The sequence below is a fragment of the Larus michahellis genome, chromosome 3 (assembly GCF_964199755.1).
Source record: "Larus michahellis chromosome 3, bLarMic1.1, whole genome shotgun sequence".
In the NCBI taxonomy this organism is placed as follows: Eukaryota; Metazoa; Chordata; class Aves; order Charadriiformes; family Laridae; genus Larus; species Larus michahellis.
Window position 1 is genome coordinate 17962313 of NC_133898.1, and position 20941 is coordinate 17983253.

Here is a 20941-nt window from a genome sequence, read left to right on the forward strand (position 1 = left end):
CACTGGTCTCAGGGCCACACAAACAAAAAATGTTTTTTGCGCTAATCCTGTAAATGAGAAGTACTTTTCTCCTCATTTTAAGGTATGGATATTAAGATGCACATGGGTATGGAGGATATGCAGAAGGTCTGCAACAGATTTATTATTCTGTGTCTTACTCAGAAACCTAAGTCAAACAGGAGGGAAAGGGAGAAACAAAAACACGGTATGATGGCTCGAGCACTGTTAATAGAAACCAAATATTTAAGAATTTCAAAGGCTTTTTTTTAAGCAATGGTGAATTTGGTTATACTCCATGTTCAATTTTTTTTTAGTTGTCATTGTAGAGACTATGTATATCTTAAAATGAGAACTTTAAAAGAGGGTCAACAGAAATGGTGGAGTTCATGTTGACTTTTTGACTATATTTATACATATTTGGTGTTCAGTTAGGTTGCCTGTGTTTTAGTTATTTGCAACTTTTCTTTGATTGGAGAATTCTCATGGCTTATTCAACATTTTACTCTGTTCTTTTCAGGTTTGACTAATAAAAAAAATTTGATACCGCTATCACAGAAATAGAAGTAATATAGCAATCTATTAAAATGTAAGTTGTTGTGCCAAAGTAGCGCAAACTGCCAGACCTGAGAACGGGTCTGGCAAAAAACAGCGGGGGGGGTGGGTGTAGCCGTACGTAGAGAACTGCTTGGGATTCATCATCTTCAACAATTCAAATCATTATTCCTCATTGTGGATAATCAACGGGGGGAAAAAATTAAATATGCAGTTTTATTTAACAGAAATATTTTGAAGATGTATGGAATTCTTTGTGAATAATTCATGCTCTTTAAGATCAGAAGCGTTGAAACAAAAAAAAGGTGGGGAATTCTGCTGGGACGTGCCAGTTTAGAAACAAAGCTGCGCTTTTGCTACATGTAAATGCAGCTGAAACAGGATGGCTGTAACATCAGGGGGGAAAAAAAAAAATCTTTGCTAAAAAAGTCTGTAGCAATATGGATGATCTCTTCTTCAGAAAGTAAATTATTCATTTTGTCCTTGATCAATTCCAGTTAACACGTATTTGTGGCTCACAACTGTTTCTCTAAAACATAAAAGTGACTCACGGGGGAAAAGTCACGCTCGGGGAAAAGAGCATCAAGAAAACCCCGCCAAAATGTAGCCTTCTCCATCTTATGCCCCTACCAGGCATCTCTGATTAAATAACCCTTTCAATGACTTTGGCACTAACAAGTTATTTAAATTTTCTTTGCCTCTCTCAGTACCTTGCTCTACTTATTTTTCTACCAGATTAGACATAAAATTCAAATGAAAAAGGAAAAGAAATATTGGAACGAGCTTTCGATTTGGGTCAGTTGAACAGCAGTGGGTGTAGTGTGGACTGCAGGGTGAAGCCTGGGAGGGACGGGTGACAGCTCTGTCACCTCATGCAAACTTTTGTACGCTCTCTTCTGTGAGCCTACACCAGCAAAGTAAAGTAGGTATCGATTGATTTTTTTTTTTGCTATATCTGCAGGTAGAGTCCCTAGTCTGGCAGTCCAGACTGAAGTCAATGGGAATCTGCTGGTGCTTAAAAATCAGTTCTTCTTGTTTGAAGAAGTGTGACTTTGTGCCTAATGCAAATCTTCCTCCGGCTGCTTACTGTAGGGTATGGTGAGCAGCTTGTCGCTATTGGGGAGCCCCCAGTCAGTCGACAGCCTTACAGCGTTCTTCCACTTGTCATGTTCTACCTGTACTTTTTGTTCTACGCATTACAGGGAATGCATGAAGGAAAGCGTTCTCCAGAACTGATATTTCTCTCTCTCTTTTTCATGGTGACTTCTGGATCATCTGAAGATCCCTTTCATCTAACATTTTTAACTTCTCTGAAAACTGGACGCAAACTGTTTATGTTCCACATCCAGAAGCTGAAATACTTCTGTCAATGTTCCTGTACACAAGCAGAGTCCTTCTTCCCATATGTGAGATGGCTGCTAGCATATCTCCACTTGTTCTCAGGGATGAACACCTTTGAAAACCCAGGACAGGACACCTTTGGCTGCATAGGTGACTCGTAGACATGGAGTAGAAGCATGATGTGTCCAGTTACACCCTAATGCCAGGACATTTTTACTACCTAGGTTATAAAACGATACTTGGCAGAGAAGCTAAACGGAACAGAAATGTGTCAGTCTTTTAAAATACCGCTTTACCACCTGTTTGTTACTTTTTTTCCAAACGTATATAAATAAAACTAAGTTTGGTGCTGAAGTTCATCCAAATCAAACTGTCTGAACACTAAGCCAATTTTGGAACCGCCACAGTGTGCCCTGCACCACTTCTTTTCCATTTTACATGCATGCAGAGAAGGTCAAGCAGCGAATTAGCAGACAGCTTTGATGGTGCCAAAGACAACAACCTGCTTCAATACATTATCGAATAATAGACTATAAATTATGTAAGCACTGAAATGCCAAGCAGCAAACAGCATTTCCACTGCTAAATAGAACCACCGAATTCATTAGAAACTGCTAACCCTGATGATGTATTTTATTTTGAGGAGTCTGAACATTAACTCTTTGCCACCATCCTTCCTTTCCTTTCTGCCTCTCTATCAAATGTGTTCATTTTCTGATCATGTTCCCTCATTGCATGATTGTCCATCAAGCCTTGCCTCCAGCTTGCAGAAACTGTGTTTGAATTCACGTTCAGACCATCTCCGTATGCTGGCAGGTGTCTAAGGCAGCTCTGGAGGGGCAGCACATAAGGAGCAGAAAAGTCGAGTGTGCGAAGCTCGGGAGCAAAATGCCCCAAAACGGAGCTGGCAAAATAGAGCTTTGATCCTGTTTGTGCTGCTTAGCTCCAGATTTTACATAAGCAGATGACAGAGAGGTGACAAAGCCAGAGGCTGTGCACGCACCAGTGCACAGAGAACCCGCAGCCTCTGGAAGAAGGGAACCCCAGCCGGCCAGGGCTTTGAGCATCTGTGGTAGTGAGAAGGTCTCAAAGGAGATGGAAACGAAAAAAATTAAAGATGTAAGAGGCAAATTTCATTAGAAATTAAACTATGACTTGGTTTTTTTTAATAGAGAAACATCAAAGTAAATAGGATAGACAGAAAAGAAGTTTTAAAAGTTTTTTACACGTAGTTCTTCCATGCCCTATGCCCTTACGAATTGATATGTATTTCTAGGCTTGGTTTCTGCTACTTTATAAACAGCAGCAAACTCTCTCCAGCCTCTTCTGTTTCCTGAGGGTCTTTCTGTCCCCTCTGGAGCTGGACTGGTGGCTTCCCATCTCCTGCTGCAGCCCCTGCGTGTGCTGCAGGTGTCCAGCCCTGGGCTGTGCTGCTTCTCTGCTGCTCCTGCCATACCTTGCGTGGTCAACAGCCTTCTCTCCTGGAGCATGCCCAGATCTTCCCCAGGCAAGACATCATCTCTCCTCCCTTCAGAGGTCTCTTCAAGTCCTGTCTCCTTAAAAGATCATAAAACATAATTGAAAACAACACCACAGATGCTCACCAACCAATGTACCTTGTGGCCTGCACCAGCTTTTTGCTCATATCTCCCACCAGCAGTGGCGTTGCTTGCAGTATCTGCCATGCTTTAATTTAAGCGATCCAGCTTGTGTCAGTGGGCATTTACAGTCCTAGGAAAAAAAAGTGTAATCCTATGCAAAATAATTTAATGTGGTACCCTGAGGAGGATGTACAGCTATACTCAACTGGAACATCTTATTCCCAATGGCAAGTTTTGGGCACCTTGGTTTTAGGGAGCAAAAGCACCTCATTAGTAAGAGCTTGGTGCATCCAAGTCAGAGATGGCTTCTTCTAGAAGCTGAAGCACCCTTAGGAACTGCAGGATTTGTTTTCTATAGAATTTGTAATTGTTCTAGAAAATAGTAATTGCTCTAGAAAATAGTAATTGCAATTACTGAGATGTGGTGGGACAGCTCGCATGACTGGAATGCTGTCATGGATGGCTACGTCCTTTTCAGGAAAGACAGACCAGTGAGGCGTGGTGGTGGAATTGCACTCTATGTGAGAGAGCATTTGGAATGCATTGAACTCTCACTAGGGGCGGATGAAGAGAGGACTGAGAGCTTATGGGTAAGGATTAAGGGACATGCAAATATGAGGGACAGTGTTGTGGGTGTTTATTACAGGCCACCTGATCAGGATGGGGAAGCTGATGAGGCTTTCTACAGACAGCTGAAGGTAGCCTCACACTCGCAGGCCTTGGTTCTCATGGGGGACTTCAATCACCCCGATATCTGCTGGGAAGACCACACAGCCAGGCGTGCACAGTCCAGGAGGCTCCTCCAGTGCATTGATGATAACTTCTTGACACAGGTGGTACAGGAGCCAACAAGGAGAGGAGCACTTCTGGACCTGGTACTGACAAACACAGAGGGACTGGTGGAGGACATTAAGGTTGGGGGCACCCTAGGTTGTAGTGATCATGAAATGATAGAGTTCAGGATCATGGGTACCACGCACAAAACATCAAATTACAACCCTGGATCTCAGGAGGGCTAACTTCGACCTCTTCAAGAAGCTGCTTGGAGAGATCCCATGGGCTAGGGCTCTGGAAGGCAAAGGGGCTCAAGAAAGCTGGTTGATATTCAAAGACCACTTCCTCCAAGCTCAGGATCGGTGCATCCCTAAGAGAAAGAAATCGGCCAAGGGACACAGGAGACCTGCATGGTTGAGCAGGGAGCTTCTGAAAAAGCTCAAGTGGAAGAAGGAAGTTTACAGTAAGTGGAAGAACAGACTGACCCCTTGGGAGGATTACAAGAATGCCACCAGAGCGTGCAGGGATGAAACAAGGAAAGCCAAGGCTGCCTTTGAATTAAATCTGGCTAGGGAAGTCAAGCTCAACAGGAAGGGCTTCTACAAGTATATTGGAAGCAAAAGGAAGACCAGAGAAGTTGTGCGCCCACTGTTGAATGAGACAGGAGCCATGGTGACGGAGGATGCGGAGAAAGCGGAGTTACTGAATGCCTTCTTTGCTTCGGTCTTTACTGCTCAGCCCAGCCCTCAGGAGTCCCAGGCATTGGGGGAGTTAACGGGGAAAGACGAAGACTTCGCTTGGGTTGAGGAAAATCAAATGAGGGATCAATTAGATATTCACAAGTCCATGGGCCCCAATGGGATGCACCTGAGAGTGCTGAGGGAGCTAGCGGAAGTCATTGCTGGGCTGCTCTCCATCATCTTTGAAAGGTTCTGGAGAACAGGCAAGGTGCCTGAGGACTGGAGGAAAGCCAATGTCACTCCAGTCTTCAAAAAAGGCAAGAAGGAGGAGCCGGGGAACTACAGGCCAGTCAGCCTCACCTCCATCCCTGGAAAGATGATGGAACAGGTTGTTCTGGGTGGCATCTCAAGGCATGTGGAGGAAAAGAAAGCTATCGGAAGTACTCAACGTGAATTCACCAAGGGGAAATCATGTCTGACTAATCTGATAGCCTTCTACGATGGCATGACTGGATGGATAGATGAGGGGAGGGACGTAGGTGTGGTCTACCTTGACTTAAGCAAGGCGTTCGACACGGTCTCCCACAGCATCCTCATAGGGAAGCTTAGGAAAAGTGGGCTTGATGAATGAACAGTAAGGTGGATAGATGACTGGTTGAAAGACGGAGCTCAGAGGGTCGTGATTAGGGGCACAGAGTCTAGTTGGAGGTCAGTGACGAGTGGTGTTCCCCAGGGGTCAGTACTGGGTCCAGTCCTCTTCAATATATTCATCGATGACCTGGATGAGGGGATAGAGGGCACCCTCAGCAAGTTTGACGATGACACAAAGCTGGGGGGGTTGGCTGACACACCGGAAGGCTGTGCCACCATACAGAGAGACCTGGACAGGTTGGAGATCTGGGCAAAGAGGAACCTTATGAAATTCAATAAGGGCAAGTGTAGGGTGCTGCACCTGGGGAGGAATAACCCCATGGACCAGTACAGGTTGGGGGCTGACCTGCTGGAGAGCAGCTGACTGGAAAGAGACCTGGGAGTCCTGGTGGACAACAGGAGGACCATGAGCCAGCAACGTGCCCTTGTGGCCAAGGCGGCCAATGGCATCCTGGGCTGCATCAAGAGGAGTGTGGCCAGCAGGTGGAGGGAGGTCATCCTCCCCCTCTACTCTGCCCTGGTGAGGACGCACCTGGAGTACTGTGTCCAGTTCTGGGCCCCCCTGTTCAAGAGGGACAGGGAACTGCTGGGGAGGGTGCAGCAAAGGGCTACCAAGATGATGAGGGGACTGGGACACCTCTCTTATGAAGAAAGGCTGAGGGATTTGGGTCTCTTCAGTCTGGAAAAGAGACGGCTGAGGGGGGATCTCGTCAACACTTATAAATACTTAAAGGGTGGGTGTCAGGAGGATGGGGTCAGGCTCTTTTCAGTGGTGCCCAGGGACAGGACAAGAGGTGATGGGCACAAACTTGAGCATAGGAAGTTCCACCTAAACATGAGGAGGAACTTCTTTACTTGGAGGGTGGCAGAGCACTGGCACAGGCTGCCCAGAGAGGTGGTGGAGTCTCCAACTCTGGAGACATTCCAAACCCGCCTGGACGCGTTCCTGTGACACCTGCTCTAGGTGACCCTGCTCTGACAGGGGGGTTGGACTAGATGATCTCCAGAGGTCCCTTCCAACTCTGATTCTATGAATTTCCCAGAGACTGTGGCCAGATAATTCAGTTGCTAGACATACAAGGGCAAGGAGTGCCACATATGCAAAATACTGTCATCGTTTATTGACAAAATGCCCCATAGACTCAATGGACTAAGTATCAATTAGGCTAAAACAAAATTTAAAAAAATCAGGGTAAACATTAACGACCAAAAATCCATAGTCTAGCACAGTAGTTGGTCCCTGTTTAGACTCGGCAAATGGCATGAACATTAGGTACATATCAGGACTTAGAGGCAACTGCAGAGCTCTATAGGGAAATGTAGTAGTTCATATACTGTTTCTATACAGACTGCTATCAGTGCGTTATTTTGTAGAACCACTAAAATTCCATGAATCATTATCAAAGGATAAAAAGCATAACGTTAAAATACATCAGAAGTATTGGATTGAGGTATTTGCCTCTGAATGTTTTACTTGCTAAGCCTTTTTCTTTCAGGGAACTCTGCAGTTTCTAAAAATATCTCTCTCCTTTTCATGACCGCATACAGTTTTTAGGAAAAAGTAGTTTTGAAAAAAACAAACAAACAAAAGCATCATTTTTGCATTTTATCTCACTATTTCACTGAACAGAGAAATTTTGTTAAAGCCTCCAAAAGCAAGGACAATTGGCAAATTAATTTCTCTACTAGCTTGAAAACATAAACCATCAAAAAAGCATGCCACGTCTTGCGTCATTGTGTTTCTGGAAGAGAACCTAGGGTAGGGGATACATAGAAGGATGTGTTTTATAGCTGAAGTTTGCTCTGATGATTTCTATGCTTGCAATAATTTGCTAGTAATATTGCTTAAGGCAGGGCTGTGGTTGTTCCACATCTTAGTTCAGGTGGCCTTGCTTCCTTCTTTTGCAAGCACGCTTGGAGTGAATGATCAGAGAAACATCTTTCTTCCCTTGTTTTCTTCATGCAGCAAGACACCAGAGGTGGTCTTTTGGTTATAGGTTCTCAGAAGTAGGTTAGCTTAACAAAGGATAAGGAGAAAGAAAATACTTTGATGCATTTCTTCAAAATGAGGGAAGCCGTCCCTTGCCAGTGCAAGCCCCTAACTGAGGAGTATTCTCAAGCAAGTATACAAGTTTAAGCATGAGTTGTCATTTTGATATGCACGAAACAATTCAAATGCATAAAATTTGACATGTACTTGGCAAGTGATGACTTCAACTCTTAGTAATGAACCGCTGTCCTTACATGAATCTGGAGGCAGTAGGGATATATGACTCAAGAGCTAACTACTAGAAAGTTTCTCTCATTTCTAGAATTATCAGTATCGGCATATTTCAGTGCTACAGATTCTACACAAGGCAGTGGATATGTCAGGGAGAAAATTTAGGAGATTAATATAAATAAAGTATTCCAATTAACATAGTAGAAGGTCCTTGGCTATTGTAGAAAGCTAATTCCCTTTAAGCCAGGATTGACCATTGCAGGGTCTCACGTGCCTAAAACTGGGGACAGTGTTCACATTGAGGATCTGTGATTCTATCTTCAGAAAATGAACACCTAACACCTAACGAAGAGGAAGAGAAGGCAAACTTATGTGATACTTTCCCCTAATATTCTCTCAGCTTCCAGCTTCATACGGCTCTGGGGATCTCCAAAGTCTCTTGTTGCTTGTCCATTTAGCAACCTTAAATCATCTCTCTTCCAAGTAGTCATAGAATCATAGAATCATAGAATTGTTGAGGTTGGAAGGGACCTTTAAGATCATCGAGTCCAACCTTTAGCCTACCCTGACAAGAGCCACTTCTAAACCATGTCCCTCAGTGCCCCATCTACCATTTTTTTAAACACCTCCAGGGATGGTGAGTCCACCACCTCCCTGGGCAGCCTATTCCAATGTTTAATAACCCTTTCAGTGAAAAAGTGTCTCCTAATATCTAATCTAAACCTCCCCTGACGTAACTTGAACCCGTTTCCCCTCGTCCTATCACTTGTCACCAGGGAGAAGAGGTCAGCCCCCATCTCTCTACAACCTCCTTTCAGGTAGTTGTAGAGGGTGATAAGGTCTCCCCTCAGCCTCCTCTTCTCCAGGCTAAACAACCCCAGCTCCCTCAGTCATTCCTCATAAGGTTTGTCCTCCAGGCCCCTCACCAGCTTTGTAGCCCTTCTCTGGACACGCTCCAACACCTCAATGTCCCTCTTGTAGCGAGGGGCCCAAAACTGAACGCAGTACTCGAGGTGGGGCCTCACCAGTGCCGAGTACAGGGGGATGATCACTTCCCTAGTCCGGCTCACCACACTATTCCTGATACAGGCTAGGATGCTGTTGGCCTTCTTGGCCACCTGGGCACACTGCTGGCTCATATTCAGCCGGCTGTCAACCAACACTCCCAAGTCCTTTTCTGTCGAGCTGCTTTCAAGCCACTCTGCCCCAATCCTGTAGCGCTGCATGGGGTTGTTGTGACCCAAGTGCAGGACCCGGCACTTGGCCTTGTTGAACCTCATACCATTGGTCTCAGCCCATCGGTCCAGCCTGTCCAGATCCCTCTGCAGAGCCAACCTACCCTCAAGCAGATCAACACGCCCGCCCAGTTTAGTGTCATCTGCGAACTTACTGAGGGTGCATTCAATCCCTTCATCCAGATCATTGATAAAGATATTAAAGAGAACCGGCCCCAGCACCGAACCCTGGGGGACACCACTTGTGACTGGACACCAACTGGATTTAACTCCATTTACCACCACTCTCTGGGCACGGCCATCCAGCCAGTTTTTTACCCAGCGAAGAGTACACCTGTCCAGGCCATGGGCAGCCAGTTTCTCCAGGAGAATGCTGTGGGAAACAGTGTCAAAAGCTTTGCAAAAATCCAAGTAGATAACATCCACAGCTTTTCCCTCATCCACTAAGTGGGTCACCTTATGAGATGGTAATAAAGTTGATTACCATCTATCAACTGCATGACGCTCCTTATTTTGTAGATTTGTCCCAAATTCTTCCAAATCAGCTTTTTTCCCCCAAGCCTCTTCACTTTGATTCCTGTGTCCTAGCTAGTTTTTTTATCAGGTCAGAGTTGTCCCATTTTTCCCACAGCTATTTGGCTTCCTTAGATGCCTTTGATGAAGGACTTTATCAAGATCCTTTTGGAAATACAAATAGACTATGTCAACTAGATCTTTCTGCAAGAATCTGTAAGGCAGGATTTCCCTTTGTAGTTCCTCACAAGTCTTGCATTTTCTCATGCTCTGCAGCTGCATCCTTTATTACAGTTTCTGTTAATTTACCCGGTGTTGCCACCATGATTACAGGCTGTGATTCCCCAGGTCTCCCTGGGATCTTTTCTTAAGGACTGACTTGACCCACGTTCTTTAGATTGGGGGATGTTTTAAATGGTTAATATGCTTACATATTGCCATTAGTAACTCAGCTACTTGAACCTTGAGTTCTCTCAGGCCTCCTGGGTGACAGCCATTTGGCTTTTGTAATAAGTTACCTCTCACCTGGAGCCGAGGTTAACCGGTGCAATTGTATTTTCTACCCTCACTGCCTCTCTGATTCCGCTCAGCACAGGGCAGTCGCTGTTACCAGGCTCGTAGGACAGTCGGTAACAGAGATGCTTCCTAAGGGATGGCCTTATCGCTGCAGGGTCCATGGATGTAGCCCAGTGTGATCAGTTCACCCTCTGCCTTTTCCAATTACGTTTCTGGAGCTAATAGTCCTCTAAAAGCCTCTCCCCATTCTCTTCCTGGGAAAAAGCATTTAAAAATAAATGGAAGAAAAGCTGGATGATGGACCTTTCTCTGCATCTGGCCTGACCCTGCCCCATATTGTTATTGTCCTTTGTTATAGGTAACAAAGATGTTACCTTTGAAGGTAACATCTGGCTTCAGAATTAGGTTGAGCTGAGAAGCCAAACACAGTTGGGACTGTGGGATCTATTGTTTCAAGCTTTTTGCAGAATGGGGTGGATTCAGAGTTTTGTATCTTAGAAATGCTTGATTTTTATATTTTTTTTTTTAATGAATCTGGCACTCTGATCTCATCATGGGATCTGAAGACTAAGCAGGAGCAAACAGTGTTTACTCTTCTGCCTTGTCTGACTGCCAGAGATGTGCCACATTGCCCTCTAACAGATCAGTTGGAGACAAAGGAGAAGAAAAGGGATGAAAGAGAAGCTATTTACAGATGCGAGGCTTAACTTTGCTGCTGTCACCTTCATACATGGCAGAAATGTCACCTTCTCCTACACACATTGGAGAATGCTCCCTACAACAGCTGTGGTCTGTCAGCGATGAAACCCAGAGTTTGTAGTAGGATGTGAAAGTGTGAATATTGGCCACGATCAGCCTTGGGAACTTTTTCCTGCTGGAGCTGGCGTGCTTTCTGCCCAGAAGTTGGATGACTTTCTGGTGCTCTGTCAGCTGATGCTAGCTTCAGATTTGGCCAAGTGTCCTATCTGAAGGGTATATTTGGTCTGGGTTTCCGTTTCCCCCAAAACTTTATACACCTTTATAGCAGTTCATGTACTTTGATTGTTATTCATCTTTTTTCTTTAGGCATAGGTGTGCCTCCTGTTATGCCAGTATGGCAGCGTTGCATAACAACCGTGCAGAGGCTAAAGATTTTAATTTCTTAAAGTGTTCTTTCTCCCCAGAGAGTCTTTTTTAGTCATTTTCTTCCTCATTCAAAATTCAGTCCTCTTCCCACAGCTCAGTGTCACTGCTAGCATTTGGTAAAATCACTCCTATAATGAATTTGAATTGAGATATATTAGGGTGACCAGTGGCTTAATGGCTCAACGGTAACTACTCCTTGAATCAGCTCCTGGGCAATAAGCGAAGTAAGAATAGCTCCTCATCTTGTGTGCCGAGGTTCCTGCGGGCAGTCATTATTACGTGCTACTTCCATACACTGTTTGGCCAGATAATGCCTTGCAATTAGGCCTTCAGAGCAAGCAATGGAAAGCTGTCCATAAAAGCTGATTATATTAGAGCCCAGCAGCACATTTGTAGCACCGTTCTGTGAGATTTGCTGCCTTCTTGATATCTCATTATTGCTTCTCTGATCCCGAGGCAAGCTGTTTATCCAGACTGCTGCAGGCCAAATCTTCAGCAGTGGTGCTCTGGCGTAGCTGCACTGAAGTCAAGGGAAATATGGCCTGGCTCCTTCTCACTTACATCCCTTCGTATTCCGTAATGTTAGTTGTATCCTCTTGGTACTTTTCCATTTCTTTTATTTTCACGTTCATCTTTGAGGCCCCACCTTGAGTACTGTGTTCAGTTTTGGGTCCCTCACAACAAGAAAGACATCAAGGTGCTGGAGTGAGTCCGGAGAAGGGCAATGAAGCTGGTGAGGGGTCTGGAGAACGTGTCTTATGAGGAGCAGCTGAGGGAGCTGGGGTTGTTCAGCCTGGAGAAAAGGAGGCTGAGGGGAGACCTTATCGTTCTCTACAACTCCCTGAAAGGTTTACCAGGTTATGCTGGGCTGGGGAATCTATAAGGAAACTTTCAGCCTTCCTGCATTCTGTAAGAGGGCATCCCTATGTGGCCAGGAGCCTTCTTTCCACTTCCCAAAGCTGCTGTGGTTTGCGGGGGTGCAAAGCAATGTTCTTTCGCTTTGGATTTAGACAAGCAACAGTAATCTCCCTGAGGCTGGCAACGCGATGCTCTCTCTCCAAGGGCACACCACGCATTATTTTGCAAGCAGAGCCAAGGTCACTTTACCCACGTGCCAGGCCAATCAGGAGCTATGTGAGTAAGATTGGTTAGCAGTGAGCGTGAACTAATGAGTCCTAATGAGATTTCTGCTCAGCTTGGAGCACATGCAGAACAGGCTTGTAAAATACCATGAAGATACTTCTTAAGAGACACAGTACAAAACCTCACCTGTGAGCTCTTTGGTCTCCAGGCGTTTTGAACTTGACCTGGGCTCGCAATAATTAGCCAAGGTGTGGTCTTCAGCATTTGGTTTGGCAGTGTTTAGCAGATTGTGCTTTGCCTTTGCGGTCCATCTTAAAAACAGCAAAGAAAGGTGATCGTGAAAGGTAAAATAATCTCGCAGCCTTCCACCGGCAGTTCGGGTTTGGGTCGTTGTGCCCAAACAGTTGTCAGCTTAGTCCAAAAGGTACTTGTTTTTTTTCATCTGGGACAGATGTAACACAATAGGATGTGTCATTTGGTGATAAATTATATTGTGCTAAACCATGTCACGTGAGTCAAAAGATAAGGAAAATCGTAGTAGAGGTAAGAAAACTGAAATATGTTGGTGGAGTGTGACTTTTCTTTCTGCTTTCAGTTTACAGCATTCAATAGATGTAAGTCTTTTTTGGATATCTGACACTTTTCTCCTCTAACCCATCAGTGAACCATATCCCAGCATCATGACAAGGGTGGCGCCAGCCAGAAGAGCCCTTCTGACTGGAAGATATGTAATCTGTCAGGCTGTGCAGGTGGGCAGGCTAACACAAATCTGTTAGCGCTTTTTTTTCCTACACAGGTCAGGATCTTCTGGTACACCGGCTGGGTTTCAATGTGGGTAGCTATACATCTGTTGGGACTTCAACTGTGGCTTGTAAAGTTTGTTTGAATCCTTCGAATAGCAAGGAAGTCCTATGTAAATGTCAGGTGTGATGGAGTTTTAGAGACAAGGGGAAGCTGAGGTGTTGACTGGGATGTGAGGGGGAACCTCAGTGCGACTCTGTCCTTCCCCAGGCTTCTCCCGATGGATGCCAGTGAGTTCCCCAGGATGCAGGCAGCAGCGCTGCTTCTCCAGTGCCAGGTCAGAGCTGGATGTGCAGAGAAGCACAATGCAGATGCCAAAAGTGGCTGCAGGTAGCCCAGGGGGAGGTCAGGAGTCCTACGTGTGTGTTCGCATTGTGGGTCCCTGGTGCCCAGCTTCCAGGCTTGGGCACATCACTGTGGGGATACACCTGTGCACAGACCCAAGCCTCCCTGGGATCTGCCTCTGGAGATCTCTGCTCTGCACCCTGGTGGATCCACCAGGCTGTGGATGTGCCCTTAGTCTCCCTGACACTTAACCAGCATCATCTGTAAAATGATGCTAGAGGTCTTTCTATGCCATAGAAGTGGGGACAAAAACGGGCGTTAGAATTGCGAGGTGCTTTGATAACACGGTAATGAGGACTATAAGGTACCTAAGAGAGATGGAGAAGTTTCCTTTTCATCATCTGCAGAATCTCATTAGTCTACCTGCCATTTCTTTCTTTGCCTTAGGAGCAATGGCAGGACCTTATTCTTCTCCTGCTTTTGCAGAGGGCTGTGACTGACCTGCTCCCTCTGCACTGCCAGCACTTGCAGGCAGATCAACAATCGGAGGCTCCTCTCTGTCACCTTCCATGCAACAACCTGCTTCCTGGCAGAAAAAGTGTCAAGTGAAAACTATTCCGAAGAGGAATATATCACTGGACAGCCTTATAGCACCAGTTCAAGCTTGCTGAAACAACTGGGAGCTGCTCCTTTTTTATTTTGCCAGGGCTGCAGTTGCATAAAGACTTAGACATGCCCAGCTTTCCTTTCAATGCTCATTTGCTTACATTTAAGTGCACGTGTCATTTTTCATTATTTTATACGCTAAGGGGCAGATTCTGAATTTTTTAGTCATGTTTGGCAGAACCTTGTTCCATAAATAATCTTATTAACTTCACTGGATCTGTTTGTGGAAAATAATACTGTTCGGCAGCAGCTGAGGAGTCCCAGCGGGAAGAGCAGGGAGGAGTGGAAGAAGAAAATGTCTGCCAGAGATCAGATCAATATTTAGGTTTTAATGTAGCTCCGCGTCAGTCACCGAATGCAGTAAAATTATTTTTTTAATTTTCTGTAAAAGCTTCAGCAAGAGTAGGAAAAACCTTGGATGCCCTTCTAGGGATGCTTTAACACAAAGGTGCAATACTCGTTCTCACTCTATAGTGTTAAAAAAAGACTTGGTGGCTCTTTGGCTCCTAATTATCACCTCAGGCACCTTGTTTAGCCTACCTGTCATGAAGGTAAAAAGTATACAACACACTGTAACTCTTGCAAAGTAATTGAGCCACTTTTTTAGCCTTTCTCTATCAATATTAATAACCTACACTAATTGCACAATGCTTTCATTTTTTTTTTCTCCTTTTTCTTCAATCTGCTACAGGGATTAGTTAGTCATTTGCATCTTCTTTAGAGGCCTTAACAAATGTTAATTTGTCATTCTTACCTCTCCTTTTTTTTTTTTTTTTTTAAAGTGTCAGAATGAAATGAATTTCCCGGAAGGGTATTTAGTGTCTTTCATGTATCAATCAGGGCTGAGCTCTTCCTTTTCTCATGCAGAGGTGGTTTTTCCTAAGCTGTATGAGGTCAAGAAAAGAGAAGATATAGTTTTACGCATTGCAGAGTACCTTGAAAATAAAGACATAAGAAGTAGAAAGTTAAGTGACCTAAGGTATGCTGTAAAGATACTTCCATTTCAGACCTCTTTAATGTATTTCAATGCCTGAAATGCTCATCTAATCTGAATGAATTTCAGCAAACTTCGTTGCTCTGGCCAAACAACAGCTTGTTTGCACTGTCTGTGGGCAGGTTGTAAGTACTAGAACAGTTAAGCAAGTTTTCTCCTTACAGATATCTCCATACTTCAATCCTTGAAATTCCTCATGTATGCTCTGCCAGGCTTCTCTCTTTCTTTAACAGGAAATGCTAATTATATGACAGGTTGCGGAGGCATCATTAGGGTAAAGTTTCTTTAATTCATTTTATTTCGTAATAAATTGTACTTGAAAGTATTAATGGCCTCTTGAATTTCAATGAGTAAGAAGTTTAGGTTTGCTGCTAAACTGCATAGCTTCCTGGATGGCAGGCTCATGAACTTGCAAATGGTGGAGAGGAAGCATTGCCAGCCTATTTTTTCATGCTGACGAACATTTCTCCTTTATTTATGGATTAAAGACTAATAGCTGAGTAGTACATTGTAACTGTGCTCAAGAGCAAGTGACAGTGTAGGTCTGAGGAAAGGCGTGAATAGTCAGTCTCTATTTTAAACATCCCAGGGAGATTTTTTTTCTAAGCCATAAGTAGAATCACAAAAGAATTCAGGTGAAAAAGGGACCTCAGGAGGCTCTGGTCCCACCTCCTGCTCCAGGTGAGGTCAGCTGTGAGGTCAGACTGGGTTGCTCAGGGGCTTATTCAGTCTGGTCTTTTACACCTCCATAGAAGGAAACAGCACAACCTCTCTAGCAACCTGTGCCGCTGCTTGACTGTCCTCAAAGTGAAAATTATCTCCTTGTAGCCAGGCTGAACATCTTTTATTTCAACTCATGCCCATTGTGTCTTGTTCTCCCACCCTGCACCTCTGCAATGAGCCTGGGTCCACCTCTTGATCACGTCCTCGCAGGCCCTGGGGACTGCTTTTAGGTCCCCACAGGCCATCCCTTCCCCAGGCTCAACAAGCCCTGGTCTTGCAGCTTCAGCTTGTGGGGCAAGAGCTCCTGCCCTGACCATCTTGCTGGCCCTCCCTGAACTTCCCCCCCGTTAGAAGATGTCTTTCTTCTACTAGGCATCCCAGACTGGATGCAGTACTGTCCATGTGACCTAACAAGTGCTGAGTGAAGGGGAATAATCTCTTCTCTTAATCTACTGGCAGAGCTGCTCCCCAGCCAGGCAGTGCCCAGCCTATGTCACCTCAGGGCGTTCGTCCTCCCCCGGTTTGAGTCTTCGCATTTGTCCCTGTTGGATTTCATGAGGTTCTACTGGTGCTAACGTGAACAGTGTATGGTTATCGTTGTCCCTAGCAGGTCTACTTGACACTGCAGTTAGGTAAGTTTTCTTTGCCTCGCATCTCTGGCCTTCAGATAGGCTTTGCTGGCTGGGAAAGGCATCGGGGGAGAATATATGATGCAAAGTGCGATTCTAGGCAGGCTTCGGTGTCTTTTGTGCATTATTTTGGTCTAGTCAAACCCACTCATGGACAGTGCAAAGAAAAAGTACTTCTATAATTGTGCTTCTACAGACATGTGACAGAAACCTAGCAGATGGGCTGTGTCTTTTATTAGCGACTGGGGATGAACAGACCCGAACCTGGGGAGCAGTACTAGATGGGGTAGCAAAGACCGTTCTCTGACTTCACTGTTGTCTCTTGCATATGTCTCCCATGGTCTGAAAATACACGAGGTGCTTATATCCTCAGATTGCCTCTGAAAAAACATATAGATAAAGGGCTGGGTGGGAGCTTGTCAGCCATCAAAAACACAGAAGTATCGGGGCGGAGTGGAAAAAAAAGAGCCGCAATTCCCCTGCTCCCCTTCATCGTAACGCAAGCACACGCTCGCTGCTGAGAAGCGTCACCTCAGGCGTCAGAAGTGTCCGAGGCCCTTCCACACTGGGCAGTGTCCTTCCCCCATCAAACAGAGAGACAGGGCCATTTACATCAGATGCTAATTGGGTTTTAAGGAGCGGGGTGGGGGCTGGATAACAGGAGGGAAGCAAGAGACAGCGCGGTCGGTTATTGCTGCATTAGACACGATGACGAGCGGCGTGCTGCTCTGCGGTCTGCAGAGGTGCTGTTTAATAAGGGAACTAAACACGGCCAAGTTATGAAGTCAAAAGCCAGTCAGTCACAGGAAATCTGCGTGAGCATAATTCCATACAATTTCTAATTCTTTCCTTATACTAGCGTGTTTTCTCTTCTCGAGTGAATGCGCTCCCTCTGGTGGCTAATTTGCTATCTCCATTTCACTCTCTTTTTTCGAGTTAAGGTTGCATGCAAGCCGTTGGCTAAAAGAACTGCGAGAGCAATGAGCTACTGCTTTCTTTAGGCTAGTTTAATGTTTTATGTTCTCAGCACTGAGGGTACAGATAAAGTCTGGCCATTCAGATGTATTTAAAAATAATCCCCATTCATGGGAAAAGATGAAGCTAAAAAAAAATCTGTTCAGAAAGACTATTTCTGGAAAGAAGCCTAAACCACTATATTTCTATCGGGTAAACGTTCTGTTGGCCTCAGTGCTATGCTTTTTTAAAACCCAAGTTGGTCATTCACAAAAGGTAAATCAATGATGTGTCAGAGTCCCTCTTACTAATTTCCTCATAGGTGTCTATCTGTTATGTCTCACATTGCAAGCTTTTCTGGACAGAAAAAACCTTTTTCTGTCAGGACATGCTAGTCAGGACAATAGATGCTATTGCTGCCTGTAAAGCCATAGGAAGAAACCTGTGTCCTGGAAATCACCAACGGAGTGAGAAATCTCCACACTTTGAAGGATAAACTTCTTTTGGATGTGGTCTGTATGTCATCTGTGCATACAGTCAATTTCTTTGCCTATGCATTTTTATAGAATCCTTACGGTTAAGCAGTGTTACAGTGGCATTCAGTAATTAAACACTATTCTGAGGCTGAGAAACATTAGCAGAAAGAGTATTTACTTAATTAGCTGTCATGTTTTGCTTCAAAAGAGAGAAACACCTGCAAACTTGCTTGCCTGCAGGTTGATACACTCCAACACGTGGTAAGCTTCCTGCCTTACGAAAAAGAGCTGTTCCCACAGCTCCGACAGCTGGGTTTCGATGCTGAGCCAACCCTGTCTGCGTTGCGGTGGAAGGACCTAGAGTCGTTTCAGTATTCGGAGCGAGTTTAGTGAGGGCAAGAGGGAGAGAGCTGGGGGTGGTTCATTTTACGTCCCGCTGTATCCCCAGCAATCCAAGCGGCGGTGTGGCCTGGGACAGGCAGCGCCGCTTGGTCAAAGAATGAGGTCTGCAAAACATCTCAGTGCTTCTAGCTCAGTGCTTGCAGAATTAGACCAATGCTAAATTTAGGGGCCGATGCTAACTTTAGAGGCCAACCAGACCCCTTTACTACTGTCTTAAAAAAAATCCCTCGGTGACCATTTAACCTTGAATTAACTGCCTATGCCAGAAGCCATCTAATTACATAATCTGTAATATCATCTTTGAGTTGCTGTCATAATTCGCTTAATTGTATGTCTGTTGCTGCAGTGCTTCAATTTGGGGAAATTTCTGTTTCCTTACTCAGGAAAAACAGTTTGCGCTCTCAAGACTAATTTGCCAGCTGGAGCGTAGTTCTTTTGCAAAGGGGTGCAAAGATAAGGCTCATAAGCATGTGAAAGCACCGTCATCTCTGCATTTATACTTTCAACTGTATGTATGCCAATGACATCACAGTCAGCCATCTCCTCAAAACAGGCCCTTGCTCGTAGCACATGGTGCTCTGAAGGCGGCAGAGTGCGTAGCTGGGGCAGGTCTATGGAGCCACGGGGTTTACCCCCTGTGTTGCCTGGAACAAGCTACTGAGGAAAGAGTATTAAACCCCGTTACGGCACAAAGATGCGGGGCATATTTATGATGAGCTTTAAGTAGCTCTCACGGATCCCCTGCGACAGATCCTCTGGGTTTTCAGGCACGGTGGTAGCTCCAACCTGGTGCTCAAGAAAGGCTTGTGAGTGCAACCTCCCAGAAAGCCACCAGGGAGGTATCTTGGTAATTTTTTTTCCCCTCCTTTACATAGAATTTCTTCCTGAGACAAGACAGTTGTGTTCCTGAACTGGTAACGCAGCTGTTAAGAGAGGATCCTCAGCTGATTAATCCATCCAGGGGACTGTAGTGATGTGGCTGTGTGTCTTTTGGCAGTCGTGAACAGAAATTGGGAGAGATTCCCAGTTCACAAAATCAATAGACACTAGAGTCTATTCTTCAAGACTGTAGATCGCATATATAAAACTACTTGGAAACCCTTTTGAATCTCAGATAGATAGTTTTAGCATGGTCTTGAATTAGTTCTTCCTCTAATATGAATGAAATGTCAATTCAATTTGGCATACTAGTCTGATTTTATTGAATTTAATGGATTTAACTGGGTATGTCCCTAAAAGTCTTATCTCCGTAGTATTTCAAGAGAATCTTGGGGTTTTTTTATGACTTACTGTTTTTTATTATTTAGTAATTCACATCTCACTCTTAACTGTTTTAAGTGAAAGCAAAGCAGTGTATACTGTACGGATAAAATGGCCTCACCAAACAAAAACAAGGAGGAGTTAGCCTCCCTCCAATTTTTCTTCATTGTCCTAATGGTTTGCTGCTGGTCCTCATCTGATATTTTTAAAATATCCATGTTTTATCAGTTGTGTTAAAATAAAGCACATTTGGTATAGTTTCGAAAGTCACTAATAATTGGAAAGATCTCTTGTAGCCCTAGTGATATTTTTTGATCTCCTGACTTTTGCATACAGAAGAATTGTTATTATCATCTGAAACAAATTTTGTAGTTTGATATATGAAACTCAGAGTTAATCAAATTGCAGTGTCTTCATATCAATGCAAATTATTTTGACATTCAGAAAATGTTATCACTTTTTAAATTGTCGTAAATATTACTATCCATTTCATCAGTATAACACGACCATTTATATTGATGTATTTCAGGATGAAGAGATACGGCTTTTACATTCATTTGTACCCAAATGTTCTTGTGCCCTGCATATTCCTCAGGCTTCACCTTTTGGTTTGGCGTTTTTTTCAGTCTACAGCTGTAGAAAGTAGAGACTTGCTATTGAAAAGAAAAAAAAACAAAACAGAAAAACCTCAAGTTAGTTGTCTTCCTGGCATTTGTTTAATCCTGAAGTGTATAGTTAGTCCAACTTGCAGCGGACTTCAGCAACTTCTTACTATACGGGAATTTCTTCGACCATAGGACATAGTTCTGCAGTTTTCATCCCATTGAGTACGAAGGAGAGTAAAGGTGACACTCATTTCAGAAGATCTTGTAGGTCTAATACCTTTCAAAGCAAGGAATATATACACATAGGAGGAAAAAGTCACTAATATTTTAGAAAATCTTTTTTCTGGCAGTCAGTATCATTCTCATGAAACTTATTTAACACCTCAGCAAAATAGACTCTGTTTTACACATGAGTACTCCTACAATTTATTCCAAGCCTACTATTGTTAGAAAGAAGAGATGGTCGTGATTTTTTTTAACCTTTTTTATCTAAGTAATCACTTTTTTCATCTTGAGTGGGTTTAAACGAGTGGGGGGAAAGTAACAAATATTTGGTGAGATTTGGTAAAATTAGGGTAACCTAAAGAATCAGTTGAATTGGTTTTGAAAATCATAATTAGCTCCTTTCAGAAACACCTGCATTTTGGTGCTTATTTTAAAGGTGAGAATGGTGGAGTCTTTCGGTCAGCACACTTCAGAGAAAAGACGCCGTCTTGTGCCTCCTAACATTTGCGTTTGCTTTTCTATTATGGCAGAATAAATAAAAAAAACAATTTACCCCGCCCAAAAAAACCAACATCTGCTTTTAACAAGATTTAAATCCTTCTGAGCAATGTGAAGGACTGAATGTGGGT